General features: G+C 49.7%; 1 long non-coding RNA gene across 1 annotated transcript; it reads right to left on the bottom strand.

Moving 5' to 3' along the window:
• Positions 1-7,060: 7,060 nt before the first annotated feature.
• Positions 7,061-21,045, bottom strand: LOC142257826 (uncharacterized). Its single transcript, XR_012727660.1, has 4 exons — positions 20,826-21,045; positions 19,215-19,304; positions 13,255-13,306; positions 7,061-8,260 (listed from the first exon to the last, which is right to left on the bottom strand). It is a non-coding gene; the product is annotated as an uncharacterized LOC142257826 (long non-coding RNA).
• Positions 21,046-21,318: the final 273 nt, after the last annotated feature.

The following is a 21,318-nucleotide window of genomic DNA, read 5'->3' as shown; positions in this document are numbered from 1 at the left end:
ACAGGGGAAGGACGGATCAGGAAACACTTACAGGGACCAGCAATCACAGGCAAAGCAGTGCTAAGCTTATAGCCGGTCCTGGTTCACCGGAGATCACAGAATTTAAAGCATCCAAGCTCCAGAAGTGAGGCCCGAGAGAAGACTCTGCCCCCTAGCCATGTGGACGGGGAGGTGGAACCATGACACCTTTTAAGCCCGACACAGGAAGGGTTTCAGAGAAGATACATAATGACAGATATGGAGGTCTTCAATAGACCCCTCCTTGGATGTCATAACTCAGCACCTGCGATTGAAGGTCCTCCATCCACCATATTCTAGAAAACCATTGGCTTAGCGTCAGTACCCTTGGCTGACGCCATAAGTTGGGGAACCATGTCCAGGCTATGATAAATAAGTATTGAATAAATGTCTAAATATTAAGTTAAATCCATTATTTATAATGCTGAGATTTCATTTAGAATTATTTTCCCAAGTATGCCAAGATAAAAAAAATATATTACCTCCGCATCGCTCCTGATTTATTGCTCCACAATGACTATGAGCAAAGGTGAATGGCCGGAGGTAGAGCCACTTTATCGGAAGAACTGACTTTTGGCCGACAGGAACTGCAGGGATATCGAGAAAACAAGTAAACAAGTTCCGTGCATGGACATTAGCTCATCTGTTTCCGGCTATTGCTGCCTTATGTAAGGGATATCTAGAAACATTTATGCTCAGATTAGGTTTTATTATTTCTATTTCCTTAACCCATGTTCAATAATTACAATAAAAGTAATTAGCCTGTTTTGTGGACTCCTCGAATGGTACGCTCACGTTACTTAGGGGTGCTTCACACACAGCGAGATCGCTGCCGAGATCGCTGCTGAGTCACGCTTTTTGTGACGCAGCAGTGACCTCATTAGCGATCTCGCTGTGTGTGACACTGAGCAGCGATCTGGCCCCTGCTGCGAGATCGCTGCTCGTTACACACAGCCCTGGTTCGTTTTCTTCAAAGCCGCTCTCCTGCTGTGACACACAGATCGCTGTGTGTGACAGCGAGAGAGCGACAAATGAAGCGAGCAGGGAGCAGGAGCCGGCGTCTGACAGCTGCGGTAAGCTTGTAACCAAGATAAACATCGGGTAACCAAGGTGGATACCCGATATTTACCTTAGTTACCAGCCTCCGCAGCTCTCAGGCTGCCTGTGCTGCCGGCTCCGGCTCTCTGCACATGTAGCTGCATTACACATCGGGTTAATTAACCCGATGTGTACTGTAGCTAGGAGAGCAAAGCTAAGCGGTGTGCGCTGGTAACTAATGTAAACATCGGGTAACCATACCCCATGTTTACCTTAGTTACCAGTGTCCGCAGCTTCCAGACGCCGGCTCCGTGCAAGCGCAGGGTCGCTTGCACGTCGCTGCTGGCTGGGGGCTGGTCACTGGTCGCTGGTGAGATCTGCCTGTTTGACAGCTCACCAGCGACCATGTAGTGATGCAGCAGCGATCCTGACCAGGTCAGATCGCTGGTCGGATCGCTGCTGCATCGCTAAAGTGTGAAGGTACCCTTACATGTAAATCAGACGCGGGCCATCACAGCAGCTAGGTAAACACATCTTTATACATAAAGTGCAGACAACCTTTCACAGAGAATCATAAAATCATGGTTTATGTAAACAGAAGCTGGTGATACAGGGTTTCCCCGAAAACAAGACACTGTCTAATATTATTTTTATAAAAATGTGATAGGGCTTATTTTCAGGGAAACACTGATTTAGGGTAATTTTACCCCACAAAAAAGGCAGAACACCCCCCATCAGGAGACTCATACTTATCAGACCCTGGACGTCTATGTTGCTCCCAGGTCCTCCTACAATCCTTGGCAAACACTCCCAGCAGGTGTGCTCCTCAGCGGTCCTCCCTGGCACTCACACACATCAGATCACGCATGCACACACACATCAGATCACGCATGCACACACACACACACATCAGATCACGCATGTGTCGCGCCTCTGAGGCTTCCGTCGCCATAGAGACATTGCACCTCAGCCAGAGGTGTGATGTCCCATCCTGGGTAAGGACAAGGGTACATACCAGTACACAGGCAAATTCACACTACACCTATTGTCAGGCATATTTTGGGACCGGAGATAGTGGCAGCTACCCCCATGCTGTAGTCAAGGGGGCCGTAAGACCCATCTCTTCTCCCATAGGGTGGGGCCGAGCAACTGGGAAAGTGGGAGCAGCCAACAGAAAGTGAGAGTAGAAACAGGAAGTTCAAGTTTAGTCTAGTTGGTGAGAGGGTGAAGGAGAGGGAGGTAGTTACCTCAGGAGAGTGAAGAGAAAGTGACAGAGGGAGAAGTTTCCTGGTGGAGTTCCTGTGGCCCAGCTAGGCCCAGGTGACACCACAGACAGAGAATAAAGGATTCCAGGGTCACGGAAGGCTTTCAAGCTCGTGGCCTGTTCCACTAGAACATCGGGTGGAGGGATCAGGCTGCAATCGGGGACAGTCCCCAGACAGAGGGAAGAAAGACAGTTCCTCAGAAAGTGACACCGAGGCCCAGGGTGGTTGCAAGCGCCACGGGCCCACAACCTGCTGTAGATCCCCTGGGAAGAGGGCAAGATTCCAGCCAGGCGAGCCTTCTTGACCAGACTCTATGGTGGAGGCCAAGACAAGTTTATCTATAAAGGTCAAGGCTCTGAAGTCAGTCGAGGGAGGAGACACAACTAAGGGTGCACCAGCATTTACCTTAAGAACTAATTTCAGCAATCCAAAGGCAACCAGTTTGCTGCAGCCCTGGAAACAGTGAGTAAAAACCTTGAAACTGCACCCTCTGGTGTTGCTTCCTTTATTGCGCCCTGCACTGCACCATTTCCAAGCACCATAGACTTTAATAAGCACCAACGGCTGCCCCGGGGTACTGCTCCACCTGTGGGGAGCAGAACCATCTCAGTTACTAATCCATCAGCCCCGGAGGTCCCATCCAGCAGCGGTGGCTCCATAGCCGCAATCCACAGGTGGCATCACGAATATTTCCACAAACTGTAATTAAAGTTACCACCCCCACAACTGCCATATTAGTTGACCCCACCAGGGTCACAGAGTCGAGCCCCGCCACCACTGACTACCCCCGGACAAGTCCGGCCCGACACCGGGTGTCCCAAAGCCCTGGGGTGGGCAAGTCACATGCACACACACACACATCAGATCACGCATGCACACACACACATCAGATCACACATGCACACACACACATCAGATCACACATGCACACACACACACATCAGTTCACACGCGCACACATCAGTTCACATGCGCACACACATCAGATCATGCGTGCACTCACATAAGATCACGAGCGCACAAACATCAGATCACACGTGCACACACACATACACACACACACATCGATCACTCACACACGCACACATCAGATCACACGCGTGCACAAACACATTATATCACATGTGCACACACACATCAGATCACACGGGCACACACACCAGATAAGGCATGCATGCACACATCAGATGACGCACACACACATCAGATCACACGGGCACACACACCAGATAAGGCATGCATGCACACATCAGATGACGCACACACACACGTCAGATCACATGTGCACACACAGATCATGTGTGCACACACACATCAGATCACGTGTGCACACACATCAGATCACATGTGCACACACACACATCAGATCACGTGCGCACACACACATCAGATCATGTGCGCACACATATACACACACACCAGATAACACACGCACACACACATCAGATTATATGCACATGGGACATCCTGGACTAGTCAGGTCATCCCAGGTAGTCCCATGTACACACACACACCCTCCCTAGAAACGTGACAGCAGCCAACCTAGAAACCCTTGTCACCACCCTCCAGGTTTGAGGTCCACACAAGGGGGGCGGAGCCAGTCGGTTGGCTCCACCCACCGAGGAGTTCACAGGCCTGGAGGTGGGAAAAAGACAGAAGTTCTAGTACACAGTGGAGAGTAGTCTTGACAGTGAAGACTCACAGAGGTTGAGTTAAAGGGCAGACCTGTGACCAGGCCTGCCAATAGTCTACTCAGGTGGCTGGGTCGGAGCCCAGTCACCTCTGGCAAGGAGGGATTACAGCCGGTGGAACCGTAGGGTCCGGGGTCGGGCGGTGGCCCGCCGGTACCGAATCGGGGAACCGATTGGAAACCGGAGCACCAGGAGGGATACTCAGACCCAGTACAAACCCCGAACCGACAGGGCCAAGTCAAATCAACTGATTGAGGACTGGACTTAAGGACCTATCCCACACAAGACCCGTTAGAAGACAACAGCCCAACCATACAGGGTAAAGCCACTGTCAAGGCATAGAGACCCAAAGGGCCAGCGTCTGCGGGCAAACGGGCTCTTCCGACAACCAGCAAGCCAGGGAGCAGACTACCGTTGCTTAGGCATAGGAGTCAAACATTCATACAAAAAGTTGCAGGAGAAAGGCGGAAACCACCAGCCTGACAAGGGAGAAGCTGCAGCCGGCTGCGGGCCCCGTTCATCATCCCGTTTGGTTTACCAGAGACTCCAGTGTATTGTGTCATAGTGAGTACACCAGTGCCTTCGGGCCGCACACCGCGCTGCACCGCACCAGCATACGCCCGCACCTGCTCCCTCGCCTCAGGACCTCCCTCGGGCCCCCGGGACCATCACTCCGCTACCCACGGAGGGGTCAACACCAAGCTGCGCAACACCGTCCCCGGGAGGCCTAGTTAACGGCAGCGGTGGTGTCCATCCATTCACCACAACCCGTGGGTGGCGTCACGAATTTACATCCCTTCCAAACCACCGCGGCTCCGGCCGTGGAACTCCCCACCGAAGTCCCTGTGTGTAGCGCCAACCCCCTTGCAGAGCGACGTGACCCCCGGGTCCGTGAGGAGCTCGAGCCACCACCCACCGTACGAGCACGGATACGAGCGGCTCAGCGGCCGCAGCCGAGCCCGCAGGGCGGTACACACACATCAGATCATACACACACATGCACACACACATCAGATCACATGCGTGCACACACACACACACACACACACACACACCATCTGGTAATATTATATTGCTTCCGGCCAGCAGGGGGAAATGGGACGCAGTGCAGGGGAGCTCGAGGACCTCTGGTGGAACGCATCAATGTGTTCCACTGTAGGTCCGCAATGCATTCCACCACAGGTCCTCGACTCCTCGCTATCCACTGCAACCTAGATCGTCAGAGCAGTATGGTATCTGTGTGTGTGTTCCATCACAGGTCCTTGATGCCTTCCAGCGCAGGACCTCCCATTCAGGGTCTGGTGAGTACGATTGTGGGGTCTGCTGGCTTCTTTCTTCTCTCTTTTGGGGGTGTCTGCTTTCCATAATGAAGTGTCCTGCAGTATCTTTAACTATTTTACCTGCATGGGCACTTCATTATTGAACTGCTAGGGCATATTTTCAGGGTAGGGCTTATATTTAAGCCTTGCTCCAAGAATGCTGAAAATTCCTGCTAGGGCTTATTTTCAAGGTAGGGCTTATTTTCAGAGAAATGTACCATTGCACCATACAGTAAAGGATATGTTCAACCAAAAGAAAATAATTTCTCCTTTTGCAGAAATAAGAAGGGAGCTCTGCTCATCTACCCACTCTCTACTGTGAGCCTAAAGGGCCATTTACACACTGCGACATCGCTAACGATATATCGTCGGGGTCACGGTGTTTGTGACGCACATCCGGCATTGTTAGCGACATCGCAGCGTGTGATAGGCTGGAGCGACCTTAAATGATTGCAAAAGAGACAAAAATCGCTTGTCTGAGAGATGTTTATTTATGAAAAATCGTTGTCTGGTGAGTAGCGATGTTGTTCGTCGTTCCTGCGGCAGCATACATCGCTATGTGTGACACCGCAGGAGCGAGGAACATCTCCGTCCTTACCTGCCTCCACCGGCAATGAGGAAGGAAGGAGTTGGGCAGCATGTTCCGGCCGCTCATCTCCGCCCCTCCTCTGCTATTGGACGGCTGCCATGTGACATCACTGTGACGCCGCACGAACCGCCCCCTTAGAAATGAGGCGGATCGCTGGCCAGAGCGACGTCGCAGGGAAGGTAAGTCCGTGTGATGGGTGTTAGCGATGTTGTGTGCCACGGACAGCTTTTTGCCTGTGACGCACAACCGACAAGGGCGGATACGCTCGCTAGCGATCTCGGTACCGATATCGCAGCGTGTAAAGTACCCTTGAGACTGTTTATGCACAGTGTACCGAGTGGGCCAAATGGAAGCAAAAAGCGGCTAAGAGGTATATATGTTAGAAACATTGGAGAGTGCTTTTAAACGACTATGTTCAGTCTTTCTGAATATTTAGTATGAAATTGAATCATTGAATAACGCCTTCATGGTCCACGCTGAGCCATTTAGCGCTATACAGAATCATGTCAAGCTTTTTCCCAAGGTGAGTAATGCAAAATTACCGAATGAATTACGACTTAGAGGAAATAGGACGACAGCGCAGAAGTCAGCTGGTAACTCAAGAAACTAAATAAAATTCCCATTATACAAGCAACAATATTTTCTTATCTTCATCTCGTGAGTCATATTGTCAACTTCATCAATGTGATTGTGGAGGATTGTAACAAGGTGATTGCCAGGAATTGTCTGGCTCCACAATGGATTCCTTTCATTATGACTTGTAAGAAACAATTTGCCTTCTTCCATGAAGTGTGTTTGCCAGAAGAATATCCATTCACAATATTAGTCATATACAGTAGTATAGTAACAGTTCCAAATTACATGTTATCCCCTTGGCAACCATGGATGTAGCGGTATGTCAGGGTCAGCACATGTGGAGCAGGATCAGGAGCTGAGCCCGCTATAAATTTTAGATGATGTCTAAGATGCAATCACGTGCTGACATTGGGCAAGTATTGACGTCCCCATTAGCTGCCATCTTGGTACTCCTGTGTAACTATGGACTGGGCTTCACAAGAGACCATAAACTACAAAACTACAAATGTATGACTGGAGAAAAGGGAGATGAGGCAACAATTGTATATAAAGAATTCCATTTTATTCATTAAAATACATTTTAATTGATACAAAATTGCATAAATTAGAAAAGGTCAAACAATTGAGCAGGAAAAACAGTAGGGGAAGTGTAATGTGTGGGGACAAGGCCTTGCCACACAGAACCAACCAATTACATGGAAAGTATATTACAACCAGGTACGTGTGGATATCTTATAATGTAGCTGCAGCGGGTTGACAGCCCCAAGGGGACATGGAAATGCAGACTATAATTGCAGGCGGGTGGTGTAATGCATGAAAAGCCCCTCAGGGACCCACATAGCAGTGGCGCAATCCGGCCCCAAAACTGCGCAGAGCCACAGGCGTGGACCAACAGGTACCAGAAAATGACCGGCATCAGTGTGCACACAATAGGTCCAAGCCTGGTGCCCGCGCAGCCAGATGGGGCCTGAGGGCGGCGCGGACAGAGGGTTCCAACAGTGGAACTGCAAAATGAAAGTGACCCAGGGAGAGGCTATATAATGTTATGCATGCATATACTTGAGTGGGTGTCCCCAAGCCAGCACTGACAGTATGTAAATACCCCCTGGGACTCACCCCGATCGCAGACCAGGGCTAATCTGACACTGCACGGGGCCGCAAGGACCAGACTGGAAAGAAACAATTTTATCCAACATCAGTGTGCTTACAAAACATCACAGTCTGGAGCGGCGTGCAGCCAGAGAAAGACCCCAAGTTGTGAAAGTGGGGCAAAGAACAGTACCTGTGGTTGGTTCTGGGGGCAAGGAAACAGACTCCTGACAGCTGTTTCGCAGCGTGCTTTTTCGAAGGAGGTGAAAATGTGAGGTGCATGTCAGACTTTTATTGGTAATGAACCTGGTGTGAGGAATCAGCCCTAATTGCGGTCGTATGTTTGCGCGTATAACGGTACCCGAGTACGGGAAGCGGGAGGGAGCAGAAACCACCGCCGTGCACGGCGCACGTGCGGGACCGTGGGACTCGTCACTATGGTTCCCGTGCGCGCGCACCAACGGGCTCACTCCCCGCCACTGCCCGCAGTCAGCGTACCGGAGGACGCGCCAGACCACAGAAGAGTAAGTAGAACCAGCATATAAACATGCGATCTGTATATAGAGAGGCTCATTAAAGGGCCATATAATAAAGAGAACAACAGTGGGACTGCGGATTCAGCAGAGAGCCAATGGAGAAGTGTTCATATCCCAATAACAATATATGAAGAAGAACCTAAAAAATAAGAAGAAGAAGGAAAAAAATATAACACAATGTTAAAATTTATAAGACATACACAGGTTAAAAGCCCCGCAGGACCACTACTGCAGAAATGTACATATGGCAGAAATTCTGTCAGAAGGACCCAAAGCAAGGTACAGGGAGAGGCCATAAGGAGAAGACAAAGGGGAGTTTTTAAAAAATTCATGATTAGATGAAGGATGGACTTTGCATAAAGGGAAATATTAATTTCAACCTGACCAAAATAGGGGGGAATGTCGGCTAATACATTTACAGGAAAGGGGCATAACTGACCACCTCGTTTAACCCGAAGGGCACAAGTGTGTTCAGGGAGACGATCCACTTGAACTCCCGCTGAGCGAGAATCTACCGTAGATCGCCCCCCGGACACCCCCGTTGATAACGTCGATGCCCCTAACCTGTAATGATTTAGGGCTGCAATTGTGAGCAGCCCTAAAATGGCGGGGCAATGTTTTCAGAAGGGTGACATCTTCCACTGAGGCGGCAGCAATGATATCTCTCACGTGCTCCCTGACTCTAATGCGGAGCTCACGTGAAGTGAGCCCCACATAAACCAGGGAGCACGAGCATGTAGCGTAATATACTACGTGTGTAGTGCTGCAAGTAATATATTTATTAATGGAAAATGTTTTTTTGCCATCAGAGGAAGTAAAAGATGACACCCTAATGATATTAGCACACGCGGCACAATGGCCGCATGGAAAACAGCCCCGAAGAGGACCCCTAGAACCGAAAAGGTTCTGTCTGGGGGGGACATAGTGACTATTGACGAGAAGATCCCCCAGGTTCCTTGCCCGCCTAGCCGACATGAGAGGTCTCCTGGGAAGCACTGCAGCCAGGGTAGGCTTGGTAAAAAGTACCGACCAGTGCTTCTCCAGGATTCCCCTCATCGTGTCCCACTCGTGATTGAAAGTCCCAATAAAATGGATCTGGCTGTCCATGGCTGGCCGACGCTGTTTATATTGGAGAAGGTTTTCCCTGGGGGTATTTTTTGCACTTAGATAGCCTCCTTTAATGCATTTATTGCTATACCCCCTCGCTCTAAACCTGCATTGGAGATCGGACGACTGGGTTTCAAAGGTGGAAGAGGTGGAGCAGATCCGCTTCATCCTCAAAAACTGTCCGGTCGGGATGGCGTGTATGGTTGACATGGTATGACCCGAGGATGCGTGTAGGAGGGCATTGACCGACGTGTCCTTGCGGAAGACGTCGGTCTGAATGCCCCCCGCCGCATCCACATAAATGTTAACATCAAGGAAGTCCAAGCTGGTATTACTGGATCTGTAGGTCAACTTGATGTTAAGAGAATTAGAATTAAGGCCATCCATGAATTGATCGAGCTGCCCGACTGTGCCCTGCCAGATGACAAAAACATCATCAATATAGCAGAGCCAGCACTGCACATGGGAGCTCCCCACAGCACCATCGTCGCCAAACACCAACCACTCCCAGTATCCCAGGAAGAGGTTGGCGTAGGCAGGTGCGCAGGAAGCGCCCATTGCAGTGCCGTGCAATAAATAAAATAAATCTTTAAAAATGAAAAAATTATGAGTCAGGGCAAAGTCGAGCAGCTCCATAACTAATGAGACCATGGCGCCATCGAGACCGGAGGTTGAGAGGTAGAAGCGGACTGCCTCCAGACCGTCAGTGTGTCAGATGCAGGTATAGAGCGACTCCACGTCAGCACAAACCATGAGCATGTCCGGATCCATAAAGATGCCGTCAAGACACCTCAGGACGTCCGTGGTGTCCTTGACATAGGAGGGTAGATTTTCAACTAAAGGTTTTAAATAAAAATCAACAAATCTACAAATCGGTTCACATAACCCTCCTATGCCGGACACGATCGGACGACCCGGGGGGTTGAGGGCATGTTTATGGATCTTGGGTAACAGATAGAAAGTGGGGACACGTGGGCAGCTGGTGAGCAAACCCTGGAGCATCTTCTCGTCAATAATTCCCTGATGGTGACCCTGAGTTAGAATTTTCCTCAAATCAAGGGAGAAGGAGGTCGTGGGATTATGGGTGAGGCGTGAATAAGTTGTCTTATCCCTAAGTTGCCTTAGTGCCTCTTTCTCATATTTATCTTTCGGCCAGATCACTATGTTCCCCCCCTTGTCCGCTGCCTTGATCACGATATCATCATAACTTTGTAACAAGGTAACCGCTGACCTCTGACGGTGAGTTAGATTGTCATATTTCCGTCTTGTTGGTACTTTTTTGAGGTCGTCGGTCACTAGTCTGAGAAAAATATCAATGGCCGGGCAGAGGGACAAGGGAGGGAAACACGTGGATCTAGGCCGTAAAAAATCGGGTGTCCTACCTGGAGTAGAAATTTGTTTCTCCAGAAGATCTGTGGAGCAGGATCAGCAGCTGAGCCCGCTATAAATTTTAGATGATGTCTAAGATGCAATCACGTGCTGATATTGGGCACTTGGGCAAGTATTGACGTCCCCATTAGCTGCCATCTTGGTACTCATGTGTAACTATGGACTGGGCTTCACAAGAGACCATAATTTAAACTACAAAACTACAAATGTCTAGAAACTACAGATATTCTTCATATGTATTAGTTATTTGAGCTTTTATATATATATATATATATATATATATATATATATATATATCTATATCTATATATATATATATATACACACACACAAACACACACACAGTATTTTTCGTTTTATAAGACGCACTGGATTATAAGACGCACCCCAAATTTAGAGATAAAAAAGGTAAAAAAAAATGGGGTCTGTCTTATACTCCGATGTAAGTTTTACCAGAGGGGGGTAGCAGCGGTGGTGGAATGGGGTCACAGGAGGCAGCGGCGATGAGGCAGTGCTGGCGGCAGCGGCGGGTCAGTGCTGGCAGAGGCTGTGGGTCAGTGCTGGCAGCGGCGGGTTCGTGCTGGCAGCAGCAGCGGTGCTCGGTCTGTGCTGGCAGCGGAAGCTGCGGTGGCTGTGTGGTGGAGCAGGCCGGTGCAGTAAGTGTCCCAGATGCTGTGTTGGTGGTCCAGGCTTCAAAGAAATGGTACCCGAAGTAGCGCGTGCGCAGATGGAGCTATCATCCAAGAACTCTATCTGCACACGTGCTGACTCCGGGCGCCATCACTTGAAGCCATCTGGGACACCTGCCACACAGCCACCGCAGCTTCTGCTGCCAGCACAGCCACTGCAGTCCGCACAGAGAGGCAGCCGGCCGCCACCACAGAGAGGCAGCCACCCGCAAGCATCGACAGGCACCTGGCCATCTCGCACAGACAGGCACTCAGCCGCCCGCACATAGAGCCGCACAGACAGCCCCCCGCCAATTCTCCACCTCCGGGTAAGCTATATTCGCATATTGCACCCTTCACTTTCTTCCCAAATTTTTGGGAGTAAAAGTGTGTGTTATAATCCGAAAAATACGGTGTGTATATATATATATACATTCAAAGAGTTTTCTTTATTTTCATGACTCTGAAAATTGTAGATTCACATTGAAGGCATCAAAACTATGAATTATCACATGTGGAATGATATACTTAACAAAAAAGTGTGAAACAACTGAAAATATGTCTTATATTCTAGGTTCTTCAATGTAGCCGCCTTTTGCTTTGATTATTGCTTTGCACACTCTTGGCATTCTCATGATGAGCTTCAAGAGGTAGTCACCGGAAATGGTTTTCCAACAGTCTTGAAGGAGTTCCCAGAGATGCTTAGCACTTGTTGGCCCTTTTGCCTTCACTCTGCGGTCCAGCTCACCCCAAACCATCTCGATTGGGTTCAGGTCTGGTGACTGTGTAGACCAGGTCATCTGGCGTAGCACCCCATCACTCTCCTTCTTAGTCAAATAGCCCTTACACAGCCTGGAGGTGTGTTTGGGGTCATTGTCCTGTGGAAAAATAAATGATGGTCCAACTAAACGAAAACCGGATGGAATAGAATACCACTGCAAGATGCTGTGGTAGCCATGCTGGTTCTGTATCTCTTCAATTTTGAATAAATCCCCAACAGTGTCACCAGCAAAGCACCCCCACACCATCACACCTCCTCCTCCATGCTTCATGGTGGGAACCAGGCATGTAGAGTCCATCCGTTCACCTTTTCTGCGTCGCACAAAGACACGGTGGTTGGATCCAAAGATCTCAAATTTTGACTCATCAGACCAAAGCACAGATTTCCACTAGTCTAATGTCCACTCCTTGTGTTCTTTAGCTCAAACAAGTCTCTTCTGCTTGTTGCCTGTCCTTAGCAGTGGTTTCCTAGCAGCTATTTTACCATGAAGGCTGCTGCACAAAGTCTCCTCTTAACAGTTGTTCTAGAGATGTGTCTGCTGCTAGAACTCTGTGTGGCATTGACCTGGTCTCTAATCTGAGCTGATGTCAACCTGCAATTTCTGAGGCTGGTGACTCGGATAAACTTATCCTCCGCAGCAGAGGTGACTCTTGGTCTTCCTTTCCTGGGGCGGTCCTAATGTGAGCCAGTTTCTTTGTAGCGTTTGATGTTTTTTGTCACTGTACTTGGGGACACTTTCAAAAGTTTTCCCATTTTTTCGGACTGACTGTCCTTCATTTCTTAAAGTAATGATGGTCATTCGGTTTTCTTTACTTAGCTGCTTTTTTCTTGCCACAATACAAATTCTAACAATCTATTCAGTAGGACTATCAGCTGTGTATCCACCAGACTTCTGCACAACACAACTGATGGTCCCAACCCCATTTATAAGGCAAGAAATCCCACTTATTAAACCTAAAAGGGCACACCTGTGCAGTGAAGACCATTTCCGGTGACTACGTCTTGAAACTCATCAAGAGAATGCCAAGAGTGTGCAAATCAGTAATCAAAGCAAAAGGTGGCGACTGTGAAGAACCTAGAATATAAGACATATTTTCAATTGTTTCACACTTTTTTGTTAAGTATTTCATTCCACATGTTTTGAATGAGAAGGTGTGTCCAAACATTTGGTCTGTACTGTATACTTACACATCAATCCATCACACGGGTCCATTTTGTTAAAAATTAAAGTTATGGGTCTCTAAAGCAGATGAAAAAAAAGAGTAAAAGAATATTTTACTTTACAAAATTCACATTTTTTTAAAGCATTGATATACAGTGTATATATATATATATATATATATTTTTTTTTTTATTATTTTTTTATATATTCATTTGTTTTTTTGCATGCCATTTTAAAACAGAGGGGAGAGTTGATTTAAACTTTCAAGTATTATTTGAAAAAAAAAAATCACTATATTCATAAGAGCCTGAAGAATCATGTTGACAGGTTATTTTTACCATACAATAAAAGTGTAAAAATAAAAAAAAAAAAGACTACAAAGAGTTACATTTCTTTTTACCACTGCATCCTACTTGGAACTTTTTAATGTTTTTCAGTAGATTTTATTATATTTTATGGTAAAATAAATATCACTCAAAATTACAACTCAAACTGCAAAAGCAAACCCTTATATGACCAGGGGCGGACTTGGGTGTCTGGGGCCCACCAGGAGACTTGACTCCAGGGGCCCACCCTACAGCTAAATATAAACACCCATTAGCGTTATCCCCATTATTGTGTCGTTTTGACTGTATACACAGGCGGCTCCTGCACATCTATATTGTGCACCATATCTGCGATGTACAATTATAGTCGTTTGTAGTAATGGGGTCTTTGGTGAAAACAAGTTATCACCGATCCACAGGGTAGGTTGGTGATAACTTATTGATCGGTGGAACCAGACCAGTGGAAACCGCAGCGATCGGAAGATTGGGGAACTTTTTGCAGCAGGTGGGGTGTGTGACCGCAGCTCCATTCATCCTCTGTGGGGTGGGATGTGTGACCGCAGCTCCATTCATCCTCTGTGGGGTGGGGTGTGTGACCGCAGCTCCATTCATCCTCTGTGGGGTGGGATGTGTGACCGCAGCTCCATTCATCCTCTGTGGGGTGGGATGTGTGACCACAGTTCCATTCATCCTCTGTAGGGTGGGATGTGTAACAGCAGCTCCATTCATCCTCTGTGGGGTGGGATGTGTGACCGCAGCTCCATTCATCCTCTGTGGGGTGGGATGTGTGACCGCAGCTCCATTCATCCTCTGTGGGGTGGGATGTGTGACCGCAGCTCCATTCATCCTCTGTGGGGTGGGATGTGTGACCGCAGCTCCATTCATCCTCTGTGGTGCAGCCAGATAATAACAAGCGCAGCGCTCGCAGCCACTGAGGGAATGAATGGATCAGGGGTCGAGTCGGACACGAGCTCCAGTGTAATGGGGGATAAAAGTTGCACGATCGGTGCAGGTCCCAGCAATCGGTCCACACAAATGAATAAGTTATCACTTATCTTTAGTTCACATACTTTTTCTCTGATTTTACTGTTCCTGGTTTTGGCTTCAAATACTGAGGTAAAAAACTTACTGAATACTCAGTGTGTGCACGTGGCCTTAGTAAAGGTGATTATTTGTTTTCACTGGAGAACCTCTGTAAGCAGTGGCGTAACTAGAGTTGGATGGGCCCCGGTGCAAAGTTTAGACCTGGGCCCCCCCTCCACATACACAGATACTTGGGGTAAGGCATACCTCCCAACTTTTAAAGAAGGAAAAGAAGGACAAAGTTTGCGGCGCGCGTAGCGTGCCGCGGCAAAATTTTAGGCCACGCCCCCTAACCACACCCATTTCACAGTCACGCCCATATCCACTCCCCATCCACACCCATTCAGCATGGACACGCAGGCAGCCGGCGGGCCTCCAGCATGGACACGCAGGCAGCCGGCGGGCCTCCAGCATGGACACGCAGGCAGCCGGCGGGCCTCCAGCATGGACACGCAGGCAGCCGGCGGGCCTCCAGCATGGACACGCAGGGAGCCACAGTGAGGCGGCCGGTCGCCCACACAGTGAGGTGGCCGGTCGCCTTCACAGACAGGCGGCAAGGGGGCGCCCGCACAGACAGGCGGCAGGGGGGCGCCCGCACAGACAGGCGGCAGGGGGGCGCCCGCACAGACAGGCGGCCGGGGGGCGCCCGCACAGACAGGCGGCCGGGGGGCGCCCGCACAGACAGGCAGCCGGGGGGCGCCCGCACAGAAAGGCGGCCGGCCGACCGCACAGACAGGCGGCCGGCCGACCACACAGAGAGGCTCCGGCCGGGGGTGAGGGGGGGGGGAGGGAGGGAAATCAGCGCTGGGGAGATTTTACTGTACCAGCAGCAGCACAGGCAGCGCTCCTCTCTGTTATGCCACGTCTACTGGGATGGTAGGAGGGAAAAGCAGGGATGCGGAGAGAGAGTGGGTGGGCGGAGCCCGGGAGCCGGCCGTCCCGATCGTGGCAATGGGACAAACAACGTAAAGCGTGAAAGTCCCGCTGTATCCGGGACGGTTGGGAGGTATGGGGTAAGGGATAATGACACTGACACTCGGGGTACAGGATAATGACGCTGACACTTGGCTCTCACCCACAGCACCCTGAAATCCCTCTATCAGCACCCAGCTTTCCTATGTTCTGATATTTATCTTGTCCTCAGCACCCAGCTTTCCCATATCAGAGCATGAGAAAGCTGGGTGCTGAGAGATGTATATCAGAACATGGGAAAGCTGGGTGCTGAGAGATGTATATCAGAACATGGGAAAGCTGGGTGCTGAGAGATGTATAGCAGAGCATGGGAAAGCTGGGTACTGAGAGATGTACAGCAGAGCATGGGAAAGCTGGGTGCTGAGAGATGTATAGCAGAGCATGGGAAAGCTGGGTGCTGAGAGATGTACAGCAGAGCATGGGAAAGCTGGGTGCTGAGAGATGTATATCAGAACATGGGAAAGCTGGGTGCTGAGAGATGTATAGCAGAGCATGGGAAAGCTGGGTGCTGAGAGATGTATATCAGAACATGGGAAAGCTGGGTGCTGAGAGATGTATAGCAGAGCATGGGAAAGCTGGGTGCTGAGAGATGTATAGCAGAACATGGGAAAGCTGGGTGCTGAGAGATGTATATCAGAACATGGGAAAGCTGGGTGCTGAGAGATGTATAGCAGGGCATGGGAAAGAGCCTTTTTCCCTCAGCACAAAACATTTCCATCCCATACTTGTATCTTTGTCCCCCCTGTATAAAGTTCTCAAAATACTATAACAGCCCCCACATAGCCTTCCAAATAATTGTATAAAGGGTCTCACATAACCCTTCATATATTAGAATGCAGATACATAGCCCTCCATATATTATAATGCACCCCCATAATCCTCCATGTATAAAGTAGCCCTTCAATTATAATGCATTTCCCATAGTTCTCCATGTATTAAAATTCACCCCATAGTTCTCCATATATTATACTGCACCACACAGTCCTCCATGTTTTATAATGCACCCCCATAGTCCATGTATAAGGTAGCCTCCATAGTCCTCCATATATTATAATGCAGCCCCCATAGTCCTATATGTATTATAATGCAGCCCCATAAAACTTCAGATGGTATTATGCAGCCCCATACTCCTCCATGTATAATTCACCCCTATATTCCATGTATAAGGTGTCCCTTCATTTTGTATTATACAGCCCCCCCCCCGACCTCCATTTTAATGCAGCCCTATAGACCTCCAGTATAATGCAGCCTCATAGACCTCTATGTATATTACACCTCTATATTCAATGTATAAGGTGTCCTTCATGTTTATTATGCAGCCTCACCAGGCCTCCATATATAATAATGCAGCCAACCTCTCCAGGCCTCCATGTATAATATAGCAGCCAGCCTCCCAGGCCTCCATGTATAATATAGCAGCCAGCCTCCCAGGCCTCCATGTATAATATAGCAGCCAGCCTCCCCAGGCCTCCATGTATAATAATGCAGCCAGCCTCCCCAGGCCTCCATGTATAATAATGCAGCCAGCCTCCCCAGGCCTCCATGTATAATAATGCAGCCAGCCTCCCCAGGCCTCCATGTATAATAATGCAGCCAGCCTCCCCAGGCCTCATGTATAATAATGCAGCCAGCCTCCCCAGGCCTCCATGTATAATAATGCAGCCAGCCTCCCCAGGCCTCCATGTATAATAATGCAGCCAGCCTCCCCAGACCTCCATGTATAATAATGCAGCCAGCCTCCCCAGGCCTCCATGTATAATAATGCAGCCAGCCTCCCCAGGCCTCCATGTATAATAATGCTGCCAGCCTCCCCAGGCCTCCATGTACAGTATAATGGAGTCTCCCCAGGCCTCCATGTACAGTATAATGCAGCCTCCCCAGGCCTCCATGCACAGTATCATGCAGCCTCCCCACCCCAGGCCTCCTTGTACAGTATCAGGCAGCCTCCCCACCCCAGGCCTCCATGTACAGTATCATGCAGCCTCCCCACCCCAGGCCTCCATGTACAGTATCAGGCAGCCTCCCCACCCCAGGCCTCCATGTACAGTATCAGGCAGCCTCCCCACCCCAGGCCTCCTTGTACAGTATCAGGCAGCCTCCCCACCCCAGGCCTCCATGTACAGTATCATGCAGCCTCCCCACCCCAGGCCTCCATGTACAGTATCAGGCAGCCTCCCCACCCCAGGCCTCCATGTACAGTATCATGCAGCCTCCCCACCCCAGGCCTCCTTGTACAGTATCATGCAGCCTCCCCACCCCAGGCCTCCTTGTACAGTATCAGGCAGCCTCCCCACCCCAGGCCTCCTTGTACAGTATCAGGCAGCCTCCCCACCCCAGGCCTCCATGTACAGATGCAGCCTCCCCACCCCAGGCCTCCATGCACAGTATAATGCAGCCTCCCCACTCCAGGCCTCTGACCACCGTGTACTCATATATATATAAAAAAAAAACCAAGTACTCACCGCTCTCCTCCTTCCACTGCTGCTCTGTCCTGACGTCTCCTAGTTCCACTGCTGCTGTACTCCCGAGTCCCTGCTCTCCTCCTTCCACTGCTGCTCGTCCTCCCGGTGCTGCGGTCGGTGGCGTCCTCCCTCCCTGCGCTCTGTGCACTCAGCACAGCAGTCGCACAGGAGTGATGTCACCGCACAGGCACAGGGGCAGAATGATGATGCAGAGCGGCGCCGGCCGCTCTTTGCTTCATTATTACTGTGCGCGGTGACGGGGGAGGGGGGCCCCGGTGCCGCCGCTGACTTCGGGCAGGAGGGCCCGGTGTCGGGGGCGGCAGCGGGTCATATAGTGGGCGCGTGCACTGTGATAGATCAGCGCAGCTTCTCTCTCACTGAGAGGAGCTGGCTGCTGATCTGCCGGGTCCCCGCGGGCCCCAAACCGCCCGGGCCCGGTCGCGATCGCGACCGCTGCGACCGCGGTAGTTACGCCACTGTCTGTAAGTGCATATTTACTGCAGTGTAATAGTCACAGGACAGGGCAGGACAGGGAGGGGAGGGGTTAAATGTTTAAGTATTTAATTTCTACTGGAAATAATCTCCCCCTTATAGAGAGAAAAAGTGACCTCCATACACAACACAATCCACTATACCAAAACCAATAATACCATATACAAGGGTGAAATACCGCCACACCGCGACCAGACAACATATTACCACCACATAGTGACCAAATACAACCACATACAAGGGATAAATACCGCCACACAGTGATCAGACAACATATTACCACCAAACAGTGAACAAATACAGCCACATACAAGGGAGAAATACCACCACACCGTGACCAGACCACAAAGTGACCGAATAATACCACATACAAGGGAGAAATACCGTGACACTATGACCAGATAACATACTACCAACACATAGTGATCAAAAGCAACCACATACCAGAGAGTAATACCACCACATCATAATTAGACCACACAGTAACCGACTATTACCACATACAAGGGAGAAATACCGCAACACTATAACCACACCACATAATGACAGACTATAACTACATACAAGAAAGTAATACCGCCACACCATAATCAGACCACATAGTGACCGAATACAACCACATACAAGGGAGAAATACCGTGACTGACTTACCAGTGACGTCTCTAGCTGACTTTATTCATCTTCGCTTTTTCTCTTCATCCGGCGCTGACCGCCATCACTTCTTCCTGCCATGACGCGACTCTGCAGAAAATAACAGTCACCTATAGCCGATCACTCCCAGAGCATATTCCTCACTATTTCCCCAATTTCTACACCACATCAGACTCTTGATCCCCCATTGGAGACAATATCCTCAAAATTAACTTATATTTCCTCAGTAATAATGTCCCCTAATTTGCCCCTACAGTAATTATGCCCCACGTGCCACCATAAACCAATCATGTATGGCCCTCATTCTGGCCCCATATAGTAATTATGTCGCTCATCCTGACCCCTTTTATTTAATAATGACTGGGGAAACAAGTGGAATGAGAAGGGGTTGTTAATTGCTTCCTGCACAAAATATCACCCCACAATCCTGCTCTCCAAAATAGCCCCACAAAGTTCCCCTCTCCAAAATGTCCCCCCAAAAATTGCCCTTTCTATAATATCTCCCCCAACTACATCCCTGTATAAATCCCCCCTCCTCATTATACTATGCTGCCTTCCAAAATCTTTGATGCCTCATAATGTCCCCCATTGCCCTATAATGTTCCAATTTCTTTCATAACGTCCCCCACTGACCTATAATGGCCCCAATTTGCTTCATAATCGCCCCCATTACCCTATAATGTCCTTCCACTGCCCTATAATGTCCCCCACTGCCTTATGTCCCCCACTGCCCTATAATGTCCCCCGCTGCCCTATAATGTCCCCCACTGCCCTATAATGTCCCTCACTGCCCTATAATGTCCCCCACTGCCCTATAATGTCCCCCACTGCACTATAATGTCCCCCACTGCACTATTATGCCTCCCACTGCCTAATTATGTCCCCCACTGGCCCATTATGTCCCCCACTGCCCTATTATGTCCCCCACTGCCCTATTATGTCCCCCACTGCCCTATTATGTCCCTCACTGCCCTATAATGTCCCCACTGCCCTATAATGTCCTCCACTGCCCTATAATGTCCCCCACTGCACTATTATGCCTCCCACTGCCCTATTATGTCCCCCACTGCCCTATTATGTCCCTCACTGCCCTATAATGTCCCCCGCTGCCCTATAATGTCCCCCGCTGCCCTATAATGTCCCCCACTGCCCTATAATGTCCTCCACTGCCCTATAATGTCCCCCACTGCACTATTATGCCTCCCACTGCCCTATTATGTCCCCCACTGGCCCATTATGTCCCCCACTGCCCTATTATGTCCCCCACTGCCCTAATATGTCCCCCACTGCCCTATAATGTCCCCCACTGCCCTATAATGTCCCCCACTGCCCTATAATGTCCCCCACTGCACTATTATGTCCCCCACTGCCCTATTATGTCCCTCACTGCCCTATAATATCCCCACTGCCCTATAATGTCCCCACTGTCCTATAATGTCCCCCACTGCCCTATTATGCCCCCCACTGCCCTATTATGTCCCCCACTGACCCATAATATGCTCCATAAAGTCCCCCACCGCTTCTTAATGCCACTTGTAAAATAACACTGCTCCTCCCCCACCCGCAGCCCCTCATATAAATGTACATCTTCGGCTCCTCTGGAGCGCTTACCTGTGCCTGCGTGTCCTCCTCTTCATTCCTGCAGCTGCGGCCCGGTGATGATGATGTCGGTGCAGGACTGAGGCGCGCTTCTCTGCAGCCCTGGCGATGATGGTACGTTGCGGGGCTGAGCAGAGCTGCTCTCCCTCCTGTCACCGGCCGCACTGTACAAATGTATTGCACGCCTGAAAGACGCGCATACATCTGAATACCGGCACGGTCGGTGCAGGCCTGGGGACTCCCGCAGTGCACCGCTAGGACCTTTGGTGAGTCACATGACACATGTGATGTCACTAAAGGTCCTGCAACTGCGAAAACTTCAGTGATCGTACAGAACTTGTACGATCACTGAAGTTTACGATTGAAAGGCTGGGTGCCGGGGCCCACTCAGGCCTGTGCATGGGCGTACCCAGGATCAAAACTAGGTAGGGGCAAGCCATGGTCGTTCACGTTGTAAAATATTAGAACGGAAAAGGTGAATGAAACGAAAATTTTGAGAATTAAA

This window comes from Anomaloglossus baeobatrachus, chromosome 12 (assembly GCF_048569485.1).
Source record: "Anomaloglossus baeobatrachus isolate aAnoBae1 chromosome 12, aAnoBae1.hap1, whole genome shotgun sequence".
In the NCBI taxonomy this organism is placed as follows: domain Eukaryota; kingdom Metazoa; phylum Chordata; class Amphibia; order Anura; family Aromobatidae; genus Anomaloglossus; species Anomaloglossus baeobatrachus.
The sequence above is the reverse complement of the archived record's forward strand: the minus strand, read 5'-3'. Positions and strand labels throughout refer to the sequence as shown.